Source organism: Mustela lutreola, chromosome 10 (genome assembly GCF_030435805.1).
Source record: "Mustela lutreola isolate mMusLut2 chromosome 10, mMusLut2.pri, whole genome shotgun sequence".
Lineage (NCBI taxonomy): Eukaryota > Metazoa > Chordata > Mammalia > Carnivora > Mustelidae > Mustela > Mustela lutreola.
In genome coordinates, this window is record NC_081299.1 from 98,720,810 (window position 1) to 98,742,622 (window position 21,813).

The following is a 21,813-nucleotide window of genomic DNA, read 5'->3' on the forward strand; positions in this document are numbered from 1 at the left end:
TCTGTAGCACCTGCTGCTTTCTATGGTGTGAATGCTCCCACTGGAAACTGCCAGTGCCACTTCACTGCGTGTGGGCCGAGAAGAGAAGCTTACTGGGGAGTAGGTGTGAGCCTGTCGTGGGCCAGCCCCAGCCACACCCTGATCAAACGGGGAAACAGGGCTGTCCTTTACCTTGGGAGCATCTGCCCTTCTCCCCCTGCCTGCCTGGCAGATCTCAAACGAACCTCAAATGCCTTCCTGCAGGAATCTGCCCTGCCCTACTAAGACACCCTCTCTAATGGCAGTCTCTTACCGACGTAGAAACTCGTACTCCCTCAGGTGAATATTGGCCGTTGTCTTCCTGGCTAGTCTACGAGCCCCGTGAGGGAGCTGCGTGAAGTTGTTGTGCCCCCTTGGATGACTGGTGCCCAGCACAGTGCATGGCACAAAGTTAGTGCTTAGTAAACAACCGGGCGCAAGTGAAAGAAAGAAGTGAGCTGAGGCCTGACCTTGGCTTTGCTCTAGGCACTGCGATCATCCTCTAGAGGTCTGATCCTCCAGCCTTTTGGTTTTCTTTTTTTAAAGATTTTATTTATTTATTTGACAGAGAGATACAGCGAGAGAGAGAACACCAGCAGGGGGAGTGGAAGAGGGAGAAGCAGGCTTCCCGCCAAGCAGGCAGCCCGATGTGGGGTTCAATCCCAGGACCCTGGGACCATGACCTGAGCTGAAGGCAGATGCTTAACGACTGAGCCACCCAGGCGCCCAGTCTTTTGGTTTTCTTTCCTTCTTTTTCTCCCATTCATATATACATCATATATTATACATGCCACATATGACCTGTAACATATATGTCATATATACCATGTATGCTATATGGAACACACACCATATGGGACACATGACAAACACGCCGTATATGACATGCATAACACATATGTCCTATATGCCATGTATGATATATAACATATGTGATATGGGTCATATGTGATATTTTATATTGATCTATATGGTTGATATATTGATTGATATGACATATTTTATATATATATATATGTATAACAAAGATGGCAAGACTTCAGAAGGATAGTGTAATTTTCAAATTACAGCAATGGGTCCACTTTTGTGTGTGTGTCTGTGTGTGTGATGTATGTGTGTTTGTGTCTCTATGTGTTCACATGTGTGCATGCCTGTGTGTGTCTGTGAGAGAGAGAAAGAGAAAGGAAGGGAAGAAGAAAATCTTATAATGAAATGTTTCTGTTTCCTCTTCCTGTCCAAGGCCACTGGGTCATAGGAGAATCCATCTGACAGCCAGCCCTGTGGCATTAGATTCCTTGCTGTCATTCTTTTCCCAAAAGGCTACAGACTTCCTTGGAATTAAAAGGGAACTGAGAAGTGTCTGTGGGCAGGATGCAGTCGTAAGCATCCCTGCTGCCCACAAAAGCCCAGAACAGTGCAGCTGAGAGCTCAAGGATGCCTGCTGAATACTTAACTTTGAGACAGATCTCCCCTTGGTAGTAAGAATGAGTCTTCATTACCAATTTTGGTGGAACAAAAAGTCCCTCCATATTGACCTATCTGCTTGGGTCATGTGGATAGAAACATCTTCAGAATATTTTACTAGTTTTTATCATAAATGAAACAACTTACAATTTACTTCTTTCCAGAGTCTAAGAAACACAGAAGACGCTTGTCTCTGCGATTTCTTTCCTGTCTGGCAGAGCCAACAGCCAAAGCTAAGTTAAGGCCACTTTTCCCCCTTGCTGGTTGCTAAACACATTCATTTCAGGGGTCATTTCATTTCAGGGGTCAAGGTTCCCTTTCTTTTGTGGCCATCCTAGGAAAGATAGGTGAGAGCCAGGTAGGACCACCTCCAGGTTCCTGGTAGGAATGGAAAGAGGCCGTTCCCCATCTGTGCCCAGCATAACAAAGCCACATGGAGGCAGTGAGTAGTGGATCCCAGAAATCTGTGGGAGTGATTTTTAGCTGGCTGCAAATGCCCCATGGTAGGAACAGACCCAGAGAGGTGGGAGAGAGTTCTGGAACAGGGTGGTCCCATGTATGTAGAAGCTGGACCTAAGAAAAGAGTGGGTGGAGAACTAGTATGGGGAAAACGGGTTGTGACTACAATAGAAACAGTGCTAAACTCTTTGAGGCTTATGTGCCAGGTGCTCTGTTAGTCATTTTGTAAGGATTTCTAGCCCCATCTTACAGATGGCTTTACTGAGGCTCACGCTACAAATGAGTAGTAAATCACAGTAACACCATGACATTGAACTTGTGTCTTCCTTGTCTAGGGATTTAAACTCCAATCCCCTTCTCTCTCACAGTATGAAGTCCTTAAACTCTAAAATATTTCCATGAGTCACTGATATCTGAAATTTAACTTTCCAAATTTTTAATACTTTAGTGAGAATATCTACTGTTTGAGGGGCACCTGGGTTGCTCAGTGGTTAAGAGTTTGCCTTCATGGGAATGCAAGCTGGTGCAACCACTCTGGAAAACAGCATGGAGGTTCCTCAAAATGTTGAAAATAGAACTGCCCTATGACCCAGCAATTGCACTACTAGGTATTTACACTAAAGATACAAACGTAGTGATCCGAAGGGGCACGTGCACCCGAATGTTTATAGCAGCAATGTCCACAATAGCCAAACTATGGAAAGAACCTAGATGTCCATCAACAGATGAATGGATAAAGAAGATGTGGTATATATACAATGGAATACTATGCAGCCATCAAAAGAAATGAAATCTTGCCATTTGCGACAACATGGATGGAACTAGAGCATATCATGCTTAGTGAAATAAGTCAAGCGGAGAAAGACAACTATCATATGATCTCCTTGATATGAGGAAGTGGTGATGCAACATGGGGGCTTAAGTGGGTAGGAGAAGAATCAATGAAACAAGATGGGATTGGGAGGGAGACAACCATAAGTGACTCTCAATCTCACAAAACAAACTGAGGGTTGCTGGGGGGATGGGGGTTGGGAGAAGGGGGTGGGGTTATGGACATTGGGGAGGGTATGTGCTTTGGTGAGTGCTGTGAAGTGTGTAAACCTGGTGATTCACAGACCTGTACCCCTGGGGATAAAAATATATTATATGTTTATAAAAAATAAAAAATTAAAAAAAAAAAAAAAAAGAGTTTGCCTTCGGCTCAGGTCATGATCCCAGGGTCCTGGGATTGAGTCCTGCATCAGGCTCCCTGCTCAGTGGGGAGTTGCTTCTCCCTCTCCCTCTGCCCCTCCTCCCCCCACCCCCACCCCTGCTTGTACTCTGTCTCCCTCTCTCTCAAATAAATAAATAAAATCTTAAAAAAATATATCTTCTGTCTGAACAGCTTTTATGTGCCAAATACTGTGTGGTTACACACATTCTCTCATTTAACCACTACTTTATAAAGGATGTATTATTATCATTATTATTATTATTCCAATTTTATAGTTGAGGAAACTGAGAATCAAAGGGAGTTAATATCATGTATTTAAAACCATACAAGCAAAATAAATAAAGTCACACAATCAGTAGGAAGGAAGGACCCAAGCCAACCTTCTGCTTGCCCTTTTGTCTGTGAGTGGTTGGCTGCCTTCTGATGGAAAGAATATGAAGGCTGCTAAAAACATCTGCACCTAGGATAAGCATCGGTCTCAGCACTTATCAGCCCCATATTTCTTAGTAAGATGAAGGGTCAGAGGTCACTTTTGATGGAGAAGTCTGAAAGCATCAAACCTCTGTACACCAGGAAGGGGACCTAATGAGGGAAGGGGGGTGCCCAGTGACAAGTTGGCAGACAGGTTCTCTGAGGGAACAGGGAAGGGATGGTCCCTCGGCTGTTTCATGACTTCCGAGGCAGTGTGACAGAAAACCTCATCACCTTCACCCTCCGAGGCAACTATGAGACCACGTCTGTGGGGAAATACATATTTCTATGGACTGAGTCAGGGCTAAATTAGACATTAGGGTAATGCGACACATCTGAATTTCATCACCATGACATCATCTTTTAGACCTTATAAATGTTCATAACGGTATTTTTGGTAGGCTGTCTCCATCCGAGGTGTATTACATTCAAGCTACATTTAATAGACTAATAAAATGAGGTGTTAGCCAGCTAATCCCCTGTAGTCATATCCTCAGAAGTAGCCACGCAGTGAAAAGGACCAGAGTTATGAGTAAGTGTCCTGAGGTGGCTGTGAGGGCACAGACCCTGACCATACTGTGTCACTTGGAGGAGATGGTGGGACAACCAGAGCTGTGTATTTGGGACCAGGCACTCCCCTCTCACAGGAGACTCCATTATCTACCACCTTGGAATCCTGAGACCTTAGAAAATGATCCCTGGTCTGAAGCGACTCCCCACCCCTGCCTCAAGAACTGGACATCCACATCCTTTGTGAGGTGGCACAGGGGGCTGATCTGGGGACGTGGGAGCATCTCCTTTTCACCTGCCCTGGGCTAAACATCAGTACTTGTGACATTACAGGAAGTACTTTCCTTAACTGAAGAACAGGACCAATGTCTGATATCAAAGACTATCTTTGAACCACGATTTGCATCATTACTTCATGTGGTACCAACTTAACACAGGTCAGTGTGTCTGTTCAGGACCCAGTCTCTGCCAGGCTGTGTGGGATGCCTGACTTTGCCCCTCGCTGGCCTTCCCAGTGCTCTAGGTCCTACTGAGGCCCTCACCGGGCTCCTGGCAAATGATGGCGCAAGCCCCCACCCCCCTTCGCCAGGAATGACCAGTGGCCCTTCAGGATGAGCTGACCCAGAGATTTTCTCCTGGAGCTGACTACTCTTCCCTCCCCCTCTTCTGGGGTCTGCTCCCGACCAGAACCAACTTGAGCTTAGATTTTGCGCCCTTGCTCCTGTTTTTCTCCCACTCACCTCCCTTCCCTGACTCCTCTCTTCAGTCACACATCTCAGAGCCCTCCAGTCTTGCTCTCTGTCCCATTGAATATTAAAGTTCACATCCAGCTCTTGTCTACAACAGCTCCTCTGTACATCTACCAGAATAGGCCAAGCCTCCTGAGCCCTGCTCTCTCTGGGTCCCCTTAGCTGAAGGAGACTCCACAGACTTGCAGTGCAGCCCATGTCATGCCTCCTCCAGGAAGCCTTCCCTGAAATGCAGGATCCCACTGATGTCCTTCCTAACCTTCTGTCATAATCCATGTCTGCGCCATACTTATCAACTTCATTCATGCAACCAACACCTACTGAGCTTCTATTACGTGATGCACACTTCACCAACACAACAAAGTTCCTGCCCTCATTCTTACATTCCTGTGGAGGAAGCAGATTAATACTGAAACAAACAAATACTAGAATTAAGTACTGTGAAATAAATAAAGCATGGTAAAGGACTATAGCCTATTGGTGGCAGGGTTTGGTGGGAGGGTAAAATAGATATCTTAAATCAGGGCCATCAAGGGGCACCTGGGTGGCTCAGTCTGTTAAGCATCTGCCTTCAGCTCAGGTCATGATCCCAGGGTCTTGGGATGGAGCCCTGCGTCGGGCTCCCTGCTCAGTAGGGAGTCTGCTTCTCTCTCTCTGCCTGCTGTTCCTCCTGGTTGGGCACTCTCTGTCTTTGTCAAATAAATAAATAAATAAAGTCTTTTAAAAAATAATAAATTAGGGCAATCAAGAGGGGACATCTGAGCAGACCAATTGATGAAAAGGGAACCATGCAAAGAAGATCTGTGGGCAGAAGTTATCCAAATAGAGGAAATAGCCAGTGCAAAGGCCCTGAGGCAATAACCACAGCACTAGCATGCTGAAGATATTACAAGAAAGTCAGTGTGGCTACCACATAGCAGGCAAGGAAAGGAGTAAAACCGGATGTTGGAGAGAGAGAAGGGATCCAGTTCATAAGAAGTCAGGGATTCTCCTAGCAGGTCTGCAAACCTACTGACATTTTGAGCCAGATAATTGTTTGTTGTGGGGGACCATCTTGTGCATGGTGGGCTGTTCAGCTGCATCCCGGAACTCTACCCACTAGATGCCAGTGTCACTAACCCCACCCTCACTTGTGACATTAAAATTTGTCTCTAGAAGTTGCCAAATATCCCCTAGGGGGAAATCACTCCCAGCTAAGAACCACTGAAATAAGGTCATGGCAAGACTATAGATTTGAGTCCTTAATGGGAACCCACTAGAAGGTTGAGGCCTGGGAAGTAAATAAAATAAAGATTGACATCTTAATTTTTAAAATATGTTATTTATTTGTTTTATAGAGAGAGCAAGTGAGCATGAGCAAGGGGAGGGGCAGAGGGAGAGAATCTCGAGCAGACTCCCCACTGAGTGCAGAGCCCAATGTGGGGCTTCATCCTACGACCCAGGGACAATGACCTGAGCTGAAGCTAAGAGTGGGATCCTTAATAAACTGAGCCACCCAGGCACCCCATGACTGGCATCTTTAAAAGGGTGCTCTGACCTTAGCTGGGCGAAAAGGCTGGGGAGGGAGAAGAGTGGAGGTAGGGGGCTGCATGAGGGGGCCCCTAGTAATATGGAGGACAGGGGATAATGGTCTGGACAGTGGCGGGATGGTGAGCAGTGACTGGATCCAGAATTTATGTTAAATCGAGACTTGCTGGTGGATGGGAAGTGAAAGGTGACAAGGAAGATAGAATCAAGGATGATTTCTAGATTCGGGGTCTGGACAACTGTGGGGATAATGATGTCATTATCTAAAAGGGAGAAGACTAAAGTAAGACCTAAATTTACAATATCCAAGAGGACATGACAGTAACGCCCAAGAGCCAGGAGCCTGGGGAGAGGTCTGCATTGGAAACAGACATACAGAAGTGGTATTTAACACCTAGGGAGGATAAGGTATCTAGGAAGAGAGTGACACAGAAAGGGAAGGAGCCTGGACTGAGCTCCAGGGCACTCCAACATCTGGAATCAGAAGACAAAGCCAGCCAAGGCGAAAGAGAAGGGAGAAGGCACACGAGTTACATCTGGCCTGGTAACTCCAGCGCCTCCTCCTGTCCACGGCCGGGTCACCAAACAGTCGGGCCGCTCCTTAGGCATATCCACTTGCGTTCAGTGCCAACAACCCTACAAAACCAGGCTGGGGCCACGCAAACAACTAAGCAAAAGTCACCGTGTTTAATCCTTCCTAAGAAGTACTATGAGTCCCATTTTCAGCAGACGAAACTGAAAATTGGAGAGGTATGGTAAGTCACTGTCAATCACATGTGTTTTCAGCCCCAATCCTGGGCCTGGAACCCTGGAGAGTCTGATTCCACTTTCACACTTTTTCCACAGTGCCCTTGGCCTCTTACATTAGGGGCCCACTCCATGCCTGGCACCGGCTCTGTTCCCATTGTGGCAGGAATGGCTCATTTTTGCCCAGGCTTATAGGAAATGCTTTCCCATCTGCTGCTGCAGTCAGTATGGGCAGGAGGGAGCTAGGATCACTTGCGCAGGGCAAGTGACTGTTAGGGGTCTACCCTGCCCCCCACCCCCAGTCAACCAAGGGCAGAGCCAGCGCTGGTACCAGGAGTCTCACACTCCTTTTATAAGTCTCACGTCTTACTTTTATACCCACGGCCAAGGTGCTTCCCGCAGCTGGCAACCTTATTCAGCCAGCTCTACCCATTCACAGGGGCAATATCATTACCCTCATTTTATCAGATTAAGACTCAGAGAGGCTCAGAGAAGTTCTGGGATTTGCCCAAGTTACAGAACTTGGGAGAAGCCCGAGCCAAGGGTAAACCCCCGGTCTCCCGAATCTCGGTATTACTGAGATGAAATAAGAACTCCCTGTCTGACTTAACCACTTCTTCTTCCTTATATAACAACTCTCCCAACCCCTGAAAGAAAGAACTACAGACAGGTTTGTGGAATTTTCCCAAGCATGAGTTTGCCAGTCAGAATCCTGTAATAGGTCCATAATCATTTCAGGAGGTGAAATGATTAGAAGATGGACGTTCTGTGTACCCTGCCAATTTGAATCCTTATTTTGCTTAACTATAAAGATCTTTTAAAAGAATCTTTGCAATGTAGTTTCGCTTTATTAAGCCCTGTACTTCCTGACATGTCCCGCTCTGTTTAAGAAAAATTCAAAACAACAACACTTAAAAGCCCTTCCCTCCCCCCAAATATTTTCTTTCATTTCCAAGATACAGAGATGCTGACACGTGGGCATGAAGCATGGAGTCAGGCTTTGGTGTCTGACCTCCTCAAAAAAGAAAATGAAAACATTTCTGGGTGTTCACACTTTCCCCAGGAAAGGACAGACACAACACTCTTGAACCCGGATGAAAAGAAAGGTAATTCATTTCATGCCTAAGAAACATTCCTGATGGTGTGTCATGTTCTGGGACAATTGAGTCCATCTGTCATTGCAAGTTTCAGAAAGGGGAGAAATACGCTCTTCCCCTCTCCCCCCGGCTGTGGGTACAGAAAAGTCAGTCAGTGTGTGTGTGTTTTTTCCTTGAAAATAAAAACAACAACAAAATCAGGTGCAACGGTGATGTACTTAAACAGCCTCTTGGCTGCTTTCCTTGTAGCCTCCCTCAACTCCCGTGCTTGGCTCAGTAAAACCCACCTGCCTGCGGGAAGGGAGCTGGGTTTGACACACGGACGTTCCTCTGTTCTAAACGTTAGTTACAATGTGCAACTGACCTGGTGACATTAATTTTATAGGGAGTGGCGGAATGGGTGGTGGAGAGGAGGGAATAATACGCCAATGGAGATGAAAATTATCCCTGAGAACCAGGTCCTTTTTCTCCCCTTCTGCCCCACTCCCCTGAAACCTCAAATAGAGATGTCTTAAGTGCCCCAGAAAGGAGCATTAAATCTTTGGTCTGGACAGGAACTCAGCATTTGAGGAGAAATCACTAATAATCCTTTCTGAATCTTAGTGGTGAAAATGGGGCCCAGTGGGAGGGCATTTTATGAGGAGAGAGTTGGAATGAGCCCCAGGGGAGCGTGAAGAAGCACAGATGAGGGGGGAGGTGACAATTCCACAGGAACAAAGAGGCAGGCAGTTTGTCACCACTGACCTGTCCTCAGGGGCTGCATTAGCTAGGCTCTCAAGAAAATTGGGACATGTCACCTTTGTGGCCCCAAAGAAGAATCTTGGCACGGGTCACTCATGTCCCCTCCGCTGGGAAGGGAAGGTCTAGGGTCAGTGACACATCGTGGGCTGGGGTGAGGGCTGGAGTTAAGATTAGGGTTTGGTTTGCCTGACGGTGGCCGCTCTGGTGTCCACAGGAGGAGCCTTTAAGTTATTTATCCAGGAGAGAAAGTTAAACCCCACGCGTTGGGGCCGCCTGGAGCCTAGCTCATGAGAAAATGTTAGGCTCTCTGCTCTGGGCAGGAACGTCTTTAGAATTTTGACAATGTCAACATTTTAATGGCATCTTAGCTCTGCTGCCCTTATAAAAATATACTAAACGGGAAGGATGTGATTTGTGGGAACAGAAGCTCCTTCCAGAATTACTGCACCCACACTAGGACCAAAGCATTTATCCTGGTCACATGGCCAGGAAAGGCAGAGATACCCCTCTGACGGTTCCTGGTGACAGAGTAGGACGCCTTGTGCCCCTCGGACAATGATGTCATGGTCCCCAGTGGGGAACAAAATCACAGGAAGAGGGCTTTGCAAGTCGGAGATGGAGAAAGGTGATACAGGAGGTGGGAACGAAGACAGGAGACGACTGTTGCTGTCTCTTTGCTCAGTTTGCCAGGGAAACAGCAAAACTCAGGAATAATCACATTTAGGGAAGTCATAATTCTGATGAGGTTGAGGAGTAATAAGGAAGGAGGAGGAGGAGTTAGAGGAGGAAGGAGAAGACAGATGCTGATAGCAGCTCTCACTTCCAGAGGGTCCATTTGGTGGCAGGCACCTCACACGTCTTCATTGTTTAATCTACACTGTCGTTTAATCTAATCAATTCATTGTTTAATCTACATTGTTTAATCTACAATGGCCCTATGAGAATGGAATCCTTGTGACCTCACGGAGAAGGACAGGGAGGCCGTGCGAACTTAGGTCACCCGCGATCAAACAAGTGGGACTTGCAGAGCGGAGACTGAACTCCAAGTCTGTCTGGCTTTGGAGCTACGCCCTTTCCTAAATCATGCTATCGTCCCTACCAGTAGCTTTTAACCTTTTTCAGTGACTCACAGTGAAAAAATTCATTTCCCATCACGATCCAGTTTGCACACATGTATGCCTAAGCATATGTACAACTAAAACAGAAGTCTCATGTATACTTTGCCTTTGCTACATGCAATGCGTTCTGGCTTTTAAAAATTTTATTCTAGTCTCTTGTATTAAAAGAGAGAGAGCTGTACCACTAGACTGGTTTCACAGCCCCCTAATGGGTCTTCATCTTTGAAAAACATTCTCCTTTTCTCTACTCTATGGCAGTTGGCTTGAAATGTTTTTCAACTTCCTGCTTGATCTTGCTGGATGCTGGGCAGTATCTTTACTTCTGAGGCATGCTGCTAATTATGTACTCTGGACCATCCCTCTGGTGGAGGGGTCATCATTAATCAAATATTTCAGAAATTACAAATATCTGACAAAGCCCTTTGCTTGGAAAAGAGTCAGTCCAGGAAACCATCCAGAAACATAACCGCTGATCTCAGGCACCAACTAATACAATATTTTAAAAGCAGCTGATGCATGCTTGCAAAAGAAACTCTTTTCTCTGCTTTTAGAACCTAAAGGACTCCTCTGCTCTCATGGGGAAATGCATGCTCACCATCTCGCCATAATGCCAAAGGAAAAGCAACACGTAAGGGGTTGTGGCAATCCGTCCATCCACCATCAAGAGTGGTGCTGCCTTTCTCAGTTTTTCTTGAGTACACCTAGGATCTGCAATCAGACTGCTTTGTAGGGGAGTGTGCATGTCTCCACCCCGGTTTAGGATTTCGGGGACAATTCTGTTTCGACAGCTAGGGACAGTGACAGGGTTGGTTGAATGAGATTTAGGTCATGGAAAGAGAAGTCCAGATCAGATGGCTCAGCGCGAGTCAGCCCCAATGAGATGCGGACTCAGTGACTTCACTTCAAGCAATGTGCACGCTAATTGAGAAAACATGTTCCTGTGATGGCCTCATGCAAAAATCCAGATTTACGAATTTTTTTTTTTTTATTCCTAAGAATTCCTTGAATATTTGCCGTGCGTGTCTATACAGCTTCCCAGAGTACTTTTCCTTCTTCCTGAGGAGCATTGTGTTTTTCTGCTGTGGCCCGGGTCGGGTTTTTAAAAGGGTGGGATCCTGACAGAGAACAAGTGGGCACGTGGCCACAGGCCTTGGGGAGAAGGAGGAGGCGGGCAGGAGAGGAGAAAGATAACCGATACCTTCTGTCCCTTTCCTGGGGCAGAAAAAGTGACTGAGATCCAAGACCTTGAAAAGCAATCATCCACAGAGCTCAGCGAGGGACCCTTCTCCTTCATGCTTGTGGCCCTGCATTCTGAAAGCCCTCTGGGCTGGACTACCCCCGACCCACACCCCCATTCCCAAGCCCCAGCATTAGGCTTCTGGGACATTCACTGCATTGCAGGTTCTGGGCTAAGTTTGCGCTTTCCAACATTCTCCTCTCTCACCTCATGACTGCCCTCCGAGATCGACATTAGGATTCCTTTTTACAGATGAGGAAACTGAGGCATACAGGCATTAAGGAATGCGGCAGAGAACCGAGAAGAGGTGGAGTATGGATCTGAAGTGAGTGTCTGTCTGATTTTGTGTCAGGGCTTCTTGCAACCAACCCTGCCCACCTGCAGGACATGCCACCTCCAGGAAGCCTCCCCGGAATACACCACACTATTCAAACCTCTCCCTTCCTGTGGCTCTTAACAGCCACATCAGCGGTTCTTCCACTTGTCCCCCTTCTGATGCTGCTCTCCACTGCCCCAAGCATGTTAATCTAAACGACAAGATAAACAAGCCTGCAAACAGATTCTTTTTGGTCTGCATGGATGTTTTGAAAGTGAAGAAATTGCACATTTGGGCTCCAAGTTTTGACTTTTCTTGAAAAGTTGAAAGATCTGGCCACCCTGGACCCATCACCCTGCAGAGCAACAGAAGGCCTGTCCCCTTTCAATGGGGGCACACTCTCTGTAGTTTACTGTGGTCCCCACTGGCCTCCGGACTCACCCCACTTACATTATCTGATGAGCCTGTAAAGCCATTTTATTTCTGACTCCTGAGCAAGCCCTTGGGTGGGATCATGACTCATATTTATCACAGACAACCCCCTCCCACCCCTGTGCCCAGTCCCCTGACTAGCACAGTAATAAAGACGTTAATCTGGGAGAAGGAAAATCAATCTGGTGGCCTGATAACCAGGGGACCTACCTCCCCAGCGGGGTGGGGACTGTCCACCCTTTAACCGCAGGTTCAGCCCTAGCTGCTCAGCCACAGACCCTGGGTATGGGGAGTACGGCTGCTCTGCTGTCATAGGAAACCCACCTTCTCCTTCTCTCTTCTCTTGTTAACTTGATAGGATACATAAAATCCTAAAGACACAAGTGGTTGGAGGAGGAGGCGTTGGTATGTGGGGTAAGAAACCAAAACACTCTTCAAGCTGCCAGTACAAATGGCCATTCTCAAGAAATGCCTTATTTAGAGAGCACTGCATAACAACGCTGAAAGTCTGAGAAGTTTGCCGCTGGAAGAAAATCACACGAGACTCTCCATGCGTCTTTTTTTTTTTTTTTTTTTTTTTTTTTTTTTTAACCCCGGGTACGAGGAGGCAAAGATCATTGAGAAATGAAGCGTTTGGCTAAAATTCTATCAAAATGAGAGTGTTAGTTACAGGAGGTCCAAATATAGGTGGGTAAATTCCTAGAGAAGCCTTTAATGCTACCAAGAGATTTCTTCTCCCAATGCGACAAAGTTTTATATATGCAGAGATATAAAAAGTGTAACGATGAGATCGCGTGAGCTGAAGTGGAAAGCATGAAGGGAGGGCTGCCCCATACTAAGCGAGAACATGGAGAAGGGCAACTCATACCCGCAGAGGGCTTCCTATGTGCCAGGCCTGTGCTGGTGTGTGTCCCGTGTCCGACACGTCCACCCACCCACCTTTCTGACAGCCTGATGGGGCAGGTACTGTTGTTACTCCTGTATCATGGAAGAGGAACCCACAGAGGAGATGCCCTCCTGCTGTGTGATTACCTCCTGCTGTGTGATCACCCCCCAGTCACCTACTCCAGCACCTGTTAGGCAGTGAGAGCCCAGCATGGCTCCAACTTCAAAATCATCGTCCAAAAGGGATCTTGTCTCTCCTGGCCACTCCCATACACCTCAGGGAATCCACTTCTGGTTATTGACAAGGATGAGGGGGTAGCTCAGTGCATCAGCCGCAAAGCTGGATGTGCGCCGGGCCAAACAGGATGGCAATTCACCAGACTGAAATGCAAGTCACTCCAGCCATGCCTCAGATCTGCTGTGATGAGGAGGCGACACAGGACCTAAGAGAGAGGCTGAGCTCTCATGGCTTCTACTGGATGGTTGGTCCTCCTCAGGCTCACTGAGGAACAGGCTGCAGTAGGCAGACACATGATAAGGTCACCAACCCTGGCTACTGGAAGGCTCAGCCAAAGGAAATGGGATGGGGAAATCAGCCCATCGGTCCCCAAGAGCAATTACTTTGTGGTTATCGGGAAACGAGGCTGGGAGTCGTGGATGGTAACAGCCTTCGACATGGAATGGCTTCTGTGGGAAGCTGGCGCCGTTCACTCCCACTGACTCGGGAGCCAGGTCCTCACACTTGGCGGGCTCTCCACCTGCCGAAGCCACCACAGGCACTGTCGACACGGCTCCCTCTGCTCAGCTTCATGGTCGATTCTCCAGGAAACCCTGACTGTCTGCCACTAAGAGTACCACTAATGAGAAGCCCTCCACACGTGAAGAGTTGGTCCAACTCTTGGGGCAATTTAAAAAGCACTGTTGCTAGTCCCACCTGACAGACTGTGTCATCAGACCCTTCTCAGTCTCATTAGAGAATCTCCTTAAGTCTCTTATGTCTCCTCTCCCAACCCATTAGGAATCAACTCTGAACTCTGCTGCCCAATGGCTTCAGTAGTTTTCTCTCCTGCTACTTGGGGATGCGTAGCAAGCAGGTGTTTCCAAAATCCCCTCCAAAGATAGCATTCATCTTGGCCCTTGGCACTAGGAATAACAACTGCTTCCATCTTTTGTCCTGGGTAAGAGCTTGGGGCGGGGTTAGGCACAACGTGAGCTGTTCTCCTTGAGAATAAATCCAGGGTCACAAGAACCACCTCTCCCGCATCGTCTTGCTCGCTGGCTTTTTTCCATCAAATGTCCCATTTTTGATTCCCATTTATTCTCACAGCTTGGGCACAGTTGTATTAATTTGATATCAACATGTTCCCATGTTGATGTAAGTGCTGGCCATGCTGGAGAGAGTTCTGCTTCCTCGTTCTCTTGTTCAGGGAAAGGACCTCCCAGAGCCAGAATGTGATCCATTTAGTAAAGGAGGGAAGGATTCCCTCCCAGAGCTGTGGACACCCGGGGCAAGCAGTCTGCCTGTATTTTTAAGAGCATATGGCAGAGAAGAAAAGCAGCCATGCTCTAACACCACCTGTCCCTTCCCCCTACTCTCTTTGGTTTTCTTTTCACGTGGGTCATTTGTAGTCAAGCTCCACTGACAAAAGGCAAAGAGTGATGCCTGGCAGGACCACAGCAGTGAGGTTCCTGCCAATGGCCTCCTGGAGCCTGACACGCTGGTTCTGGGAGAGGAAGCCCAGGGCTGGACTTCTGAAGCCCCATTTCAATGATGAAATAATTGATGCCCTCACAGTAGGGCCTAGAAAAAGGGCCCTTTTTGGTAATTTCCAAAGGAGGGTTTTAACTGGGAACAGTATTATCCTTTTAATAGGCATTTAGCCATGTATGAGGGTGCATTTTTTGGTCGTCACCATGACCTCTGGCACTTAGTAGGCAAGCTAAGGACATTAAACTTCCTGCATTAAGTAGGTCACACTTAACCAAGAATTGTCCCCCAGCATTGGGAAACACTATTAATTCAATACAATAATCCTATAGATTGGAAAAGTAAAGCCTGACAAGTTCACTGAGTTGCTCAAAGTCGCAAACATTTTTTTCTCTTCCGTCTCTCAACTCAGGAAACTATCACAGACCATTTGCCCAAAGTACAGCAGAAAAATGTCAAGAGATTATCTCCATGTTTCAGTCCAATTCCTACTATGTCAAGGTCTAAAGCCAGCAGTCTATAAAGGCTCCTCAAAAACACGTGAAGCAGCCAATTGAAGAATAATGAAAACATCAGGAAGCACAAGAGACTCTTCTTTATGACATGTCGTCATTATTCTGGTCTTGGCCAATCACTGTGGCTGAAGGTCTAGCTTCCTTGGCTCCAAGGATGGGACAACTCCATCCCTGTGCACACCCAACCAAAAGATCAGTGCCTGGGCTTCTCCAGCTGCATTTCTGGCTCAGGGCCATCCCCGTGTTACTATTCTTTGGAGTCAGGACATGAACTGTTTGCCTACTGCCAGGTAGAAAGGTCCTTGGGAATGGGTTGGGGAAGGGTCTTCCATCTACATTTATTTGCCTGATGCCACCATATGCTGTTCTGTGAAACTGGCCCATCGCTGAGCTGATTTCTCAAAACTGGCTAAACTTGAGAGCTAACGATTTGGCTGATGGTTTGCAAGATCAGAGGGGCCAGTCAAAGAAAGAGAAACCCTCTGGGAACCCACGTTGTTTGCTCAGAGATACCCAGAGATTTTAAGGGAATCCTCGGCAAACCTTCCACTGGGCCCTGAGAGCAGAGTATTTGCTATAGGTAAAGTTCTCCAAGGCATGATCAGGACCCCCTCAGTCTCTCCAGTCTCCTTTCTTAACTGGGAGAAGACTAATGGCTGGGGCTCCGGACCGGGTCTTGCGCTGATGGCTGCTTGGGGGCCTGGGCCTCACCCCTGCTCCAGGCACAGTGGGGAAGAGCAGCAGCATGTCTCCGGGTAAGTTCTCTGCAGCCCCAATGTGGCTGCCCTCCCAATAGGGCAGTGAATGTGCTGCAGTAGTGCTCAGCACTTGTTTCAAAGCAAAGAGGTGAGATTTTCTCATCAATTTAATCTCAGTAATGATGAGAAACTTCCCTCAGGCTCCAGCCCTGCCCTGCCATGCCCTACCCTCCCTGCTGATGTAGGCAGCTGGGGCCCCCTTCCTGGCCATGGCACAGATCTCTCCATGGAAGAATAGCGTCAAGCCTCCCTCTGGCCCCCCGGCTGGGGGAGGGGTAGGGTGGGCAACAGAACGAGGCAAGAACCTCACTCTTTGGAGAAAGACTAAGAGTACAGAAAGAGTCACCACGACTAGGATGACTATCCCGATTGGGACCCAGTTTTCCCGACAGGCTAGCAGGCCTGGGCTGCTTCAGGGGTAAGATGGCCGCCCGGGGAAGGCGTGGCCCTAGCAGCAGGTTATGAATCCTCCCAGGTGCTCCTACAGTTCCTCAAGACATGTATCCCCATGCCCCAGAGACCTCGGTTTCCTACTTGCGGCGCCTCCTAACACTTTCCCCTTCAAGCCTGCCCTTTTCAGCCCTTGCTTAAAGATGTTGGGAAAAAGAGGAGGAGTTTGGCAGCATGTGGCCTTAACCCGGCCCCCTTCAACAACCCAAGTAGGAGGAACATGCCTCTCTTCTGTTAGTCAAGGCCAGCAGCTCCGGTGGCAGACCCCACAACACTCCTCCCTACCACTGCTGCCCAGTCCCACAGTCCCCTCTGAACCTCTGGGAACATTGCCCATCGTGGATTGACATTTGGGTTGCCCAGACTTACATATGACTTATTCCAGAACAAGACCCACAGAAGGCACCCATCCAGATCCAATGAAGCCTTTCCTCTACACAGGGAGAAAGTTTCAGATATTCAGTAAAAACCAACAAACAACAACAACAACAACAACAACAAAACAACCTGTAAACACTGTTCAACAAGTATGGGCAGGACCCAAGTGCCGCTGCCCATTCTGCTCTGCTCTGGGAGGGAGAAGTGTTCCCCTCCCGTGGCTGAATTGACAGCTTCTAGAGTCTGAAGACCCTGCAAAGATGTCACTGGTGGGCCTTCCACCACTATGTCTGAATTGGCCAGAATGCAGCTGGCCACGCACGTGTAGGGGAGGAGGGGGCTGGCACTGGCAGTGGGTGGGGCCAGAGGATGGAGCCAGGACAATTAATCAAGTGCCTTTTCTCCAGGATTTCCATTGGCCTTGGATGACAGATGGGGCAGAGACACCCAGGAGAGCACTATTTTGGTTTCCAGCTGGGAACGTGCACTAAGTTTTCCTTAATATCCACAGCACCCAAAAGGCTTTGCTGTAATACACTTTAATGCATGAAACACCCATAAATTATCCTTCAAACTGTTACAACTTCCAACCTGGAACAACTTGGAAAAACCAGCCTAGCAAGCAGGATCTTTTTTAATCTCTCAAGTCACAAGGGAAGAGAAAGTTCAAGCAGAAAACACCTTCCACGAGAATCTCGGAGATTTTTTTTTTTTTTTTTTAAAGGAGAGTTGTATCAAACAGAGTTAAGCCACTTGTTTATGTTGCCTCAAAGATGCCGCTTCCTGACCCCTGGGTCCTCTCTGCCTCCCCTTGGTTCTTGCCGCCTGGACCCAAGGCGCTGCTCGCACCACCCCTCCACGCCAGCTTCTCCTACACCTCGCAGTAGACAGCTGGAGGTGAGGCGTGTGACCCAGGTAGCAGGGCTGAGCTTTGGCGACCTGGGCCCAGCGCGGCTCCTTGGAGGTCCCAAGCCCCTCACTCGGGTCTCCCAGCCCTCCAGCAACGCGGGGAGGAGCCCGAAGACCCTTACTCGGTTCCCTGCAACACTTCTAGCGCGCCCTGACCGGGTCGTCCCGGTACCTGGGGGCGGCGTGGCACTTTTCGGACTCGGCGCACACAGCAGCCGAAGCGCGGGGCGCACTGGCCCTCCGCGGGGCGCACTGGCCCTCCGCGGTGCAGACCACCATTCCTCTCGCCCCGGCGCGCCCGCAGCCCGCGCATCCCTCTCTCGAAGCTCTTTCGCGCTTCCTCAGTTGCGCGCTGTCCCCTTCCAGCCCTCGAACTAGCAGCCCCAAGCATCGCCATGCGGCTACTGCAGCCTCCGGGATTGCCTCCCCGGACTGCGGGCCATCGGGAGGCAGAGAACTCCGGGACGAAAGAGAGCGCTGCCCACCACCACCACCAGCAGCACCACCGCGATTCGCCCGCCTGCCCAGGCTCCCGCGCTCCCGCACCCATTCGGGACGCTCCTCTCACGGCTGCACTTCAGCCCGCGGGAGCCTCGGGGGTGCCCAGAGATCTCGCCAGACCGGGATCCATGCACTGTCTCCCAGGGAGCCCAGCCGCGCTAGCCCGCGCCCTTGCCCGCGCTGCGTCCCTCTCGGGGCTCGGCTCGGGGCAGCCTGACTCACCGCTGCGCTCCCCTCCGGCTCCTAGCGCTCTCTGCTGTGCATGAGCGCCGAGCTGCTCAAACACAAGCTTCTTGAATTCTTAGCCCCTCCTCCCGGACTCCTGAGTCACTCACTCCAAATCCTTCCCCCACTGCAACCCTCCCCAGCCCGGGCCCCGCACCTGCTCTGGTGGGCGGAGGTGCCGGGCTGTAGTGGGTCCTGGGTGCTAGAGGTCGATCGCTCCCAAGAGGGCTGGCTCGACACAGCCGGGGAAAGGTTCAAACCTCCAGAGGTCAAAGGGAAACACACGAGGGTCGGAGGGGCCTCGCGGGCAAGGCCTGGACAGGGATTTTCTGGAGCACCAGGCGGGGGTGCGGGCTTCGAACATCCTAGGGCCAGCAGGCGGTTGTGGGCGGAGTTGTCCCGACCTCCTCGCACTTCCCCACCCTTGCCTCTAGCGTCGCCTGAGGCCGAGCTCCGGGGGGTCTGCCCGACGTCACGCTCCGTGCCCAAGGGTTTGGCTGCCTCTGCTCACAGCAGCGGGAGAGGAGTTCGGAGAGCTTGTGGCCTGGGACGCCACCCATCGCCCCGGGAGAAAAGAGCACCCAGGGGAGTTTGGCCAGATGCAGGTGCCAGGGTTCCTCCAATTCAGGGGAAGATGGGGGCTTTGAGAACAAGAACCAGCTTTTTTTTTAAAGCCGTCCCCCCTCCCCCAGCAGGAGCGAGTTGGCATGGGGACAAGGCTATAGGATATGTGGCAGGACCTAGACTCAGGGCTTTAACTTACCGGTCTGGGTTCCAGAAGCTTCCTTGCTGGGGCTGCTGACCCCTCTGAAATTGTAGGCGAATTTGTATGTCTGTGTTGAGTGTGTGCCTTTTTCCTGGCTAGAGGGTCTGCTGCTTTCTTCAGTTTTGCAAGGGTTCTGTCACTCTAAGCTGATCTAGGCAGAAAGAGCCTGGTGCCCTACCTTAGGCCCTAAACAAATTCCTTTTTATCCTCCCAGTGTGGACTTCAAGTGAAGTTGGATCTCTGGGCTGTCTTTCCAAGATTTCTTGGGCTCCTGGATTCAAAGTCTCACAGGGGAGCTCCTCTGGATCCCCCGCCTGGCCTTTCCCACCGCAGCCCCAAACTAGCAAGGCAGATTTCTCACCAAGTGCGCATCATTAAGTGTCATGTTCCGGAGGATCCATAGGTCTTTGAAAATTCACACCCCAACTCCCTCCGGGGCTGGGGGGAGAGCTTCCGATGCCTTCACTCCTTCCTTGCATAAATTGTACGCTGAACCCCCTACCCTGTTTCTGATGCCACTGGAGGAACAGATGTGGGGAGAGAGAAAGAGAGGTTTCTAATGAAACCATGCCTGCACTTTTCAGGCAAAGGTCACCTTTAGGTACTGGGATTTAGTGAGACACGGGGCGGGGGGGGGGGGGGGGGCTTCCTGTTCTAAGCCCCAAAGCGGCCCTTTATGCCCAGGGCAGGTCACTTGAGCAAAGTCAGGCTCTGCTTAGGTCCTGGCAATGCCCTTAAGACATATCGGCCTGAGTTCTTCCCTTCTTTCTGTTGGCACCTTTGCCAGGATACCTAAGTCCACTCCATGGATGCAGGCTGAGAAGGATGATATAGGAAGAAAGTCCCAGAATTGAAAGTCAGCCTTAGCTTTGGGTTGAGCTCATTATTTCCCAGCAAAGGCTCTTTCACTGCTGAGTTGTTCATATACACCCTGGGGGCTGAACATACTTTGGGGGAGGGGGCTAACAACTGGGGGGACACTATAAACGGCCTTTCTGTGGAGGTAGCATTGGAGTCTGGGTGATGCATGAGGAACTTCAACATTGTCAAGTTAACAAAGGGATTTCGAGACAATAGGACAAATTCATTCATCAATTGTGCCATGTAGAAACTTGTCTGAGAGCACCAGCCCTAAGTCTTACCTAACAGCTGCCTGAGAATTTAGGGATGACGTTCTAAATTTTAGAATAGCAGAGAATTTGCTTGTTGAATGCAGAGCTTTTGTATGCAAACTTGTGGCATCACCCAGAAGGACAAAAGGATTTGGGGCACTTGTGGTTCTCTTTCATGTGGTGTGTAAGGGGGAAATTTAAAATGATGTAAGCAGAATATAAGCCTAGATGCCCCAGCCCCCAAATTGTTGATTATATTCTGATGGCACATGTTGGTTTAATAAGAGCTCTTTCCATCCCTGACTAGCTCAGTTTCTGTCCCTGAACTTTAAGGATCTCAAGTAAATCAGAACACGTAAATGACAAACAAGTAAACAAACGCTCCAAAGAGTACTCATTGAGCACCTGCTGTGTGCATGGCTCTGTGAGATGGCCACTGTCCCTAATCAGAGAGCACGTGCTCTTGTGTGAGCTGGATTGTTAGGCCCTGCCTGTGTTTATCACGGTCTCCCCAGGTCCTGGTACAGGTCTTGGCACACAGTAGGTGCTCAGTAAATGCTTAGAGCCATCTGTGACTGTCAGACAACCCATTCTCACTGCAGTGGTTTCTATCAGGTTACTGATCAGGCGGGGCCTTGGCCCAGAAGCTGTAGCCAGGTGTGCCTTCTCTTGCCTCTTCCACTTGCATGAAGGGCCCCGAAGGCAATGGCCTTCTCCTGGGTCACTGAGACAAGGACTTTAAGGCCCCAACTCACTATAAGAAGGCAAAACAGCTCAAGAGACAGCGGGCGGAAAGAATGGTGCGGACAAGCAGAAGATAAGAATGTTTTCCTGTACTAGATTTTCTCGAAAGAGCTTTTTATCTAGGGTATCAAAATAACCAGCAGCTGATGCATTTGCTGCCTCGGAGGACAGATTGTGGCGTGTGCAGCAATTGTTATTTCTGAGGCTTCGGGAAGCCTGCAGCCACCGAGTGCCTCATCAACAGCGACACTCAGCTGAGCATAAAGCTCCTGCCCGTCCCTTGCTTCGTTCCAGAAGCCAGGACAAAGTGCACATGCTATTTAAAACACCAGTAGGCTCGGCAGCGATCTGCCAGCACTGATGGAATTGCCGGATTTGCTCGCAATACGTGGGGAACAGAAATATTGTCCCAGTTGCTGGGGGACGTGGTAGCTCCAGCTCCAAGTCAGGTTTTTTTTTTTTTCTTCTTTCTAATCAGAGTGGAGAAAAACTTCAGGGGAGAAAACATTTTATAATGCTTCCTGAGACGACATGGCCACGGAATCAGAGATGATTACCCTGCCGCCTCCCTGACACGGGGAGACAGGGGCCCCGGGAGGGACGAGGGCTCCGCCAAGTTCAAATGGCCAGGGTCATGGCCAGAACTTGACTCTGGCTTTCTACCACCCTCCCTGAAAGAGGCCGAGGGAGAGACCTCTGCCCCCACCCCGCCCCGCCCTGACAGCCCTGCCCTAGTGGGGAGGCTGGTTTGAGAGCAGAGGCA

The 21,813-nt window shown here is 49.4% G+C and overlaps 1 protein-coding gene across 1 annotated transcript in view; it reads right to left on the reverse strand.

Moving 5' to 3' along the window:
• Positions 1-18,492, reverse strand: part of NGF (nerve growth factor) — a 49,920-nt gene extending 31,428 nt beyond the window's left edge. The window contains exon 1 of the mRNA XM_059137597.1: positions 18,426-18,492. The gene's annotated coding sequence lies outside the window, so the exon portion shown is untranslated. The remainder of the gene's footprint in view (positions 1-18,425) is intronic.
• Between the last annotated feature and the right edge of the window lie 3,321 nt (positions 18,493-21,813).